At 39.6% G+C, this 7,500-nt stretch overlaps 1 long non-coding RNA gene across 2 annotated transcripts; it reads left to right on the top strand.

Annotated features, from left to right (window-relative positions):
• The first annotated feature begins 3,099 nt into the window (after positions 1 to 3,099).
• Positions 3,100 to 7,381, top strand: LOC130569394 (uncharacterized). 2 transcript variants are annotated; one of them, XR_008964825.1, is made up of 3 exons: positions 3,100 to 3,287; positions 3,420 to 3,623; positions 6,091 to 7,380. It is a non-coding gene; the product is annotated as an uncharacterized LOC130569394 (long non-coding RNA). The 2 variants fall into 2 exon arrangements; XR_008964826.1 differs by having other exon boundaries at positions 3,107 to 3,623; positions 6,091 to 6,192; positions 6,275 to 7,381.
• The last annotated feature ends 119 nt before the right edge of the window (positions 7,382 to 7,500 follow it).

Genomic DNA, 7,500 nt, shown 5'->3' with positions numbered 1-7,500 from the left:
ATCTGTTGAGCAGCACACAGAAGTCGCATGTGACGCATGTGATGGAGCCAAGAGGACACGGGGCAAGTTGTCACACGTCTCAGCTTTTACTTGCAAATGTTTTTCCAACAATCTGCACTGGTAAATCACTTACATTAAGAAAAAATGTGAAATAAAAGCTATTTTCCAAAACATTTTCCCATCCAACACATACAGTATGAGCATGTGATCAAACCCGCATGTAGTGAAGCGTAACGCATGTCATGGAGACTTGAATATTAGCACAGTCCATAAATGTGTGTGTCCATATTTGGCTGTTTTCTCACTGTTGCTCTGTCCTGAGCGTTTGCCCTTCATGAGTCTAAATAAGGGCGAGTGAGAAGAACAGAAACAATAGAAGATGAGATTAAATACTACACAAACGCTCCTTTACTCACAGCTTTACTGTAAACTCTTTTAAAGTCACTTATTGATTGGTAACACGTTACATTAAGGTACCCTTTATAGAGCATTTATAAATGTCTTCATTAATGATTAATAAGTAATTTACAAATGCCTTATGAAGCAGTTATAACTGCATGAATAAAAAGAGGGATTCTTAATCAGTAATGAACACATTTATAAATGCTTTATAAAGGGTACCTTAACGTAAAGCAGCAGTTCAACTACAAAAATACACCATTCTACATTATACAAGTCATGCTGGTTGTTTTGTTTTATTGACTGTGCCAGTAATACTGATATCAAAGTGTCGTTTTGATAGAAATGTAAAGGATGACCGAGAGGATGACAGAAGTTTATTTCTGATGCTGCGAGTAAACTCATTTCACATGAAAGTAAATTTCATATCTCGATTTGTTTGATTGACAGCTCCCAGTAAAGTTGAGCTAATTTTAGATTAGAAACTCTTTAAATCTTTATTAAAGTCCCAGTGAAATAAAAAATGACAATGCATATTTGTTCTTGAAATATTGCAGCGTTTATTGTAAATAGTTGATCAATGTGGATCGTTCTCTTTTTAAAATTCGTGTGGCCTCATAATCTTTAGTTAAGATCTGAAAATGCACTTCAGTCCTGTAATGACCATCCATCTGAAATGACCTGTGTTAGACTGCTTGGGCGGAGCATCCGTTAACTCCTCCCCTTCATCTGTCAGTCTGCTGCCAGTTCCATTTTTATGCATCCAATCAAATTGCAGAGAAACACGAAAGGAATGCCCACTATTTTTCTCATTTAAAATTCACTTGGAAATGCATAAAATACGTAAGTAAAAACGGTCGCAACGTCCGGCTGAGTTCAAACATCATCTACACGACTGATTGATAAACCTGATCAACAATCACTCTTCTGCTTTTTATTTTGAATTGTACGGATGCTTGAGAAATGTTTTAACACTGACATTAAAGACGCTGTACAGCACACATGCAGTCTGATATGTGAATGAGTTGACTTTTGATTCAGATACATTATTAAAAAGATTTAGTTTGTGTGATGTGTCGTTGTGTTTGGAGTGTAAACTGAAGTTCAGCTTTTAGAAGAAATTAAAAAGGGGTTGTACAAAAAAATAACAACAACAACACCTGAGCAAAACTTCTTTTCACCGATCAACTGATCAACTCTACTGTACTCTGCCCGACGAGGCGTTGAAAACAAACATTGTGCAAATATCTCCTGACATCTGACATTCTTTCCTGCATGGACAGATGGAGACTGGAAATGAATGTTTTGTTATTTTTGTACGTTCCGTGTAATGACATGATTAATGACTTGTGAATATCTTTCCACTACAGATGAGTTTGATGAACCGTAAACGTTGTGAACGTCAGTCAGTGTGCAGTGTGCCGTTTCTGAGTTTGTGTGAATGAATTTCTCCTGAGTCCATATAAGCAGAAACATGCCATGTTGTGACAGACTGATGAATGACTTTCATTTCAATGTTTGTTATGATAGAGAGAAGAAATAAAGCTCAGTTCAACAGTAGCAGCTGATCCTCCATCACATCACCTCCATATGAATCATTCTCTGCTGAAACTCTCTTGATGCTGAACCTGTCATCAATCTGATCGTATTAAAACCCTGAACAACACTGTTTAGTGTTACAGTTTCTATGCGTGAGGTTACCACACTTATGATGATGTCACATCTGTATCTCAAAACATTATTATTCAGTTCTAATGCGTGTGCGCGTGTGCGTGTGCGTGTGCGTGTGCGTGTGCGTGTGAGTGTGTGTGTGTGTGTGTGTGTGTGTGTGTGTGTGTGTGTGTGTGTGTGTGTGTGTGAGATGTGTAGAGGGCGTGTGTGCGCGTGTGTGTGTGTGTGTGTGTGATGTACCTGGTCGGTCAATGGAAGTGTGCAGTTAATATCCAGTCTGTCATCTCCTTCCAGCTTCAGTAAAGAGTTACCCAACAATTTCTACACAGGGGTGCGTGCGTGCGTGCGTGCGTGTGTGTTTGTTTGTTTGCATGCGTCCAGCTCCATAAATCTGTCCCTAATTTCCGATGTCACAGACCTGTCACTATGACAACAATGAGAAGATTGCACAAACACAGATGTCCTAATGATATTTCAGACACTTTTATTCAGATAGACGTACAGTACAGAAGTGTTTAGATGCAGATTTAACACTGGACACCAAGCCGACACTCAGCAAACACATTTTTTATTTGACCTTGAACTGTGTTTGATTTCTATCATTTCTTTTGAGTTTAAACATGGGTGGCTCTTTAAAATCCTGACATCATTCAAGACCACAACTGTAGTGACATCAGTTGTATTTATTTGTTCACATCATTATTGTGATTAACCGTAAAACTGCTTCAAATGCAAATGCATATTTTTTCTAATCTTTTGTTATTGTGCAGGGTCAGAAATGAACAGGACACTTTTATTATGATGCTGATTCTTGTTACATTATGTTCATCTTTCAGATGAATTTGAGGAGTGTTGGTTCAGTCTTGACTTTGTCTTGGTCTCAGTTTTGATAGTCTTGACTACGACACAGCTCAATTCAACAAGCTTCGTTTGAGAATTGGTTGTTTTCATTTGTTTCGTGTTTATTTGTGCTGTGGTTATAGTCTCCTGTAGATGGCGATCTGATGTTTCTGTGAATCACATCAGGTGTTTCATTTCTCATAGAAATATGTCAGATATTTAGATAATAGACACACACATTGGAAATACTTCGTGCTGTTCATTCTCATCATAACGGTCAGTCTGTTTTGTTTTATTCTGCATTTTAGGTGTGCGAGATTGAACGGGTCTGTTTTCTGTCAAGATCACTTGTGAATTCATTCATCATCTGTTATGAGGTGTGTTCTTTCTTCAGTGCTTGTGATGGTTGCGTTTAAATAACTTTAACGCGTCCGCGGTTAAAAAAACCTGAAAGGTAGTTAAACATTTGAAAACGTGTTTTAAGGCGCGTCCTTCGTTTCGTTGCGCAGTCTGAACTACTTTGTCTCGCGCCGAGTCGGGGGTACGACGCGAGATGACGTCACGGACTCCGAACGCTGCCGCGAGCCGCGGGTGCTCAGATGCAGCCGGTGTGGAGTTGAGCGTTGGAGTGAAGCGATGATGATGATGATGATGACTGAAGAGTCTGTGACAGGTGATATTGGGCAGTGTTCTGACTGGACTCACTGGCGCAGGTGCGTGATTCACATTTACTCAATAAAGCACAACTATGACAACACTGAACCCACGTGAAGCAGCTTTTGTTAAATGATTCAGTTCTACAGTGATTTACTGGAGAGATGAGATCTGAGGTCAGACACATTCTGTGTACGCCTCCACAGTAAAAGAACTGTAATAATGCTGTATATTATTATTGTTGAGTTATTGTAAAGTTCTTTCTGAATGTGTAGTGCGGGCTGAAGTTACATGCTCTCTATAATCTTTATGATCAATGTTGACTGTTTGTCTTTGACATGAAGGCGTCATCAATCATCATATAAATGTGATAATGTGTTAATGTGAAATCCTTGTTCTTACAGTTAATGGAAAGCAGGTGTTGAGGAAAGATACAAGAAAGGCGTGTGTACAGTATTCGTATATAGTATTTATTTCTTCAACTACAACGGGTTCCAGATTTGCGCTCATGTTGTTTGATGTTGAGTCTCTGAGGTCTTGACTGGTTTTGTGTTGTTGCTCTTTGTCTGTCATCAGGATCTGCAGATAGAGATGTGGTGATCACTGTTTAAAACGCGTGACTCTCTTTCGATTTCTCTCTGTACGGGAGAGTCTAGATTTAGAAACATGTTTTAATTATTAAACAGGACAGAAAACACCGGAGTGTTTTGAGGTTTAATTCAGTTTTTGAATGTGTTAGATGTATCACACACACGCACGCACAGAACACACACTGTGTTTCCATCGCCCTTTTTTCTCTCTTTCTGATCAGTGGATATTTGCCTCATTCTGCCCTGCATGCATTGTTTGCTGTGTGCCGCTGCACTTTTTTGACACACTTTTGATGGCGGGCTCTCAATTGGATGTTTTTCCCATTTAGGGAGATTCACTTTTTGCTCACCTCTTGGGAACAGTTCAGTCGATTACATGATAACAGACATAGATCCTTCATCTCTCAGATCGTTCACTGTTAACGCCTCTATCTGATCACAGTCAAATGACTCTACATCTCAAAAAGACAGAAAAGAACATGAACACAGAGCCCAGTGAGCTGAACACTATCAGAAAACCAGCGCAGAAGAATATCAGAAAGCACTTAGCAGTCAAAAAATACAAACGCTGTTAGATAACTTTCTAAATAACACCTACGCTTGATTTGTCCGTACGAACATGTCCGTGTGTTTTGTGCATTCTGTTAGGAAGTGGAGTTCCGTCTCAGTGTTGTTGAGATCACAGTGTGGACACGCTGTCTGGTCCTGTGACAGCCATGTTTTAACCCTAACATCTCTCTCTCTCTCTCTCGCTCTCTCTCTCTCTCTCTCTCTCTCTCTCTCTCTCTCTCTCTCTCTCGCTGTGTCTATTTTACATATTACATTTTAAAATACATTTTATTGGACTTATCATTTCCTCTATAATTATTTATTTAAAAAGCAAACATACAAAAGCGCACAGGATTCTGACATCTGAAGTGTGTGCGTTCGTGTTTATTTTGACTTATTAAATCCTAATATCTCCATTGTAAACTCAGGCGCTCAGTTGTTTGTTTATTTGTAGTGTTTGTTAAGGCACACATCATCATTGTTGAGCAGATATTTATTTCTGATCATTAAAGTCGCGCTGCCTCATTTGTTGTGGATGTTACTTCAGTTTCTCGAGAGATGAAATGAGTTTTCTGGTGTCTGTGAAAGTCTTTTCATCAGCACATGTAAAGATGTTTATTTCTGTGTTTGTTTCACTGTCAGTATTCACAATCACACACGAGGAACACATTACTGCTAATAGATGAACAAATAATGTCATTATATCTAATGCTTATGTGAAGAGCGTCCTGCTTATTCAGAATATCCAACGCAAGTGTTTAGGGTTTAGGTTATAATCAGGGTTAGGGTCAGGGTTAGGGTCAGGCATGTAGTTCTGATGGTTAGGGTGACGGGCTAGAGATTGCATTGCGTCAATGTAAGTCCTCATAAAGATAGCTGCGCAAACGTGTGTGCGCGTGCGTGCGTGCGTGTTTGTGTGTGTTAATGTAACAGTTGGTGTGTCATGGAGATGAAGGATGTGCTCGTAAGTTGAATGAATTCCAAAGCTCTTCATCTGTCAGAGAGACACCGATGTGTGTGATGAGAATCAATGTCAAACAATGCCAGATGTTTTATGATATTTTATAGACAACAAACAAACAGTTACATGAACAAACATTAGCTGGACAACCGGATCCTCATGGAGCAAAACAGACACACATGGACGCCGTGTTGTCCACAGTATTGTATGCTGACAGCGCTGTCGTACTGGAGGAAGAGAGACTGTGGGGGACAGTAACATTTACATGAAATCAGTACACAAACATACACCATAATACAACATTTAGACAAAAATAAATCTATACAAATTAGTAGATGTTTTCTCAGGGTAGTGGCTTGTGAAGATTTGTGTGTGTTTTGTGATGCCACCAGCCAATCAGTGTTCTCGTGATGTCATTTCCTGCAGATCCAGAGTGATAAGTCATGTACGGCTCATCTGATTGGCTGAAAATCATCTGTGAGCACCCACGAGGAGATGCAGCACACAGTTCATCAACTTCTTAACCAGGTAATTCTTATAGAAGTGTTTCCTTAAATCAAGCATGTCTAAGGTAACGCATGAATGATGTGAAGTTTGTGCAACTTTTAAGGTTTACTTCGACTTCAAATGAATCACATCACATGAAAAGCCACAGTTATTAAAGAGGTCAACGCTGTCACATGTGAAGATAACTGAGAGATGAGATTAAAATGAGCTCAGCGTTTGAGAAAATGTTGATGTTTCTGTGTGAAACTGAAGCCAGCGTTTCTCAAAGTGTGGTGCGGTGGGGAATAGAGACATGACAGGTGAATCTCAATGAAGTCCTTTATTTATCGACCATACACTCAAAACATTGACACATTTAATGGTAAGTCTAACTTAAATCAACATGGAACTTATGGAACCATAGGAGCCTACGAGAATGATTTCTGGTCGGAATGATAATTGGAGCAGAACAAAAATGTTCTTGTGGAGAGGCGGTAGTGCGTATAGAAATGGATAAGTTTGTGATGTGGACAAAACATCCACATCACAAACCCTACAGTATGGGGACAAAAAGTGTGTGTGTGTGTGTGTGTGTGTGTGTGTGCACAAGCGTGTGTGTGTGTTCATGTTTGTATATCCCGGTGGGGACCTAAACCTGAATACACACCAACACATGGGGACTCGTGTCACTGTGGGGACCAAAATTGAGGTCCTCATGGGCACAAAAGCTAATAAATTGTACAGAACAATATTTTTTACAAATCTAAAAATGCAGAAAGTGTTCTATGATCTTTAGGTTTAGGGATAGGGGATAGAATATACAGTTTGTACAGTATAAAAACATTACGCCTATGGACTGTCCCCACGGGGATAATAAACCAGACGTGTGTGTGCGTGCGTGTGTGTGTGTGTGCGTGCGTGCGTGCGTGCGTGTGTGTGTGTGTGTGTGTGTGTGTGTGTGATGACTTTCTGTATGTTTGTGATTTTCTGAAGTCTCATGTTTGTTTGTTTGTGTGTTTCAGGTCTTATTATTGATGCATTTGGTGAGTTAAGAGACCAACAAGAGCAGGTGAAAGAAGACATGGAGGTGAGACCACCATAAAGTCAATTATCATTACATCAAACTCTAATTACCTCTGTGGTGTGTACTTTATGTATTCATACGTGTTCTGCATAATTCATGTCTAAATGAAGTGAATTCTGAAGACGGATTGATTTCTTTTACAAAGAGTTGAGAATTAGAGAGAAATATGTGTGTGTGTGTGTGTGTGTGTGTGTGTGTGTGTGTGTGTGTGTGTGTGTGTGTGTGTGTGTGTGTGTGTGTGTGTGTGTGTGTGTGTGTGTGTGTGT

This window comes from Triplophysa rosa, linkage group LG18 (assembly GCF_024868665.1).
Source record: "Triplophysa rosa linkage group LG18, Trosa_1v2, whole genome shotgun sequence".
NCBI lineage: Eukaryota > Metazoa > Chordata > Actinopteri > Cypriniformes > Nemacheilidae > Triplophysa > Triplophysa rosa.
This window is presented reverse-complemented; position numbering and strand designations above follow the sequence as displayed.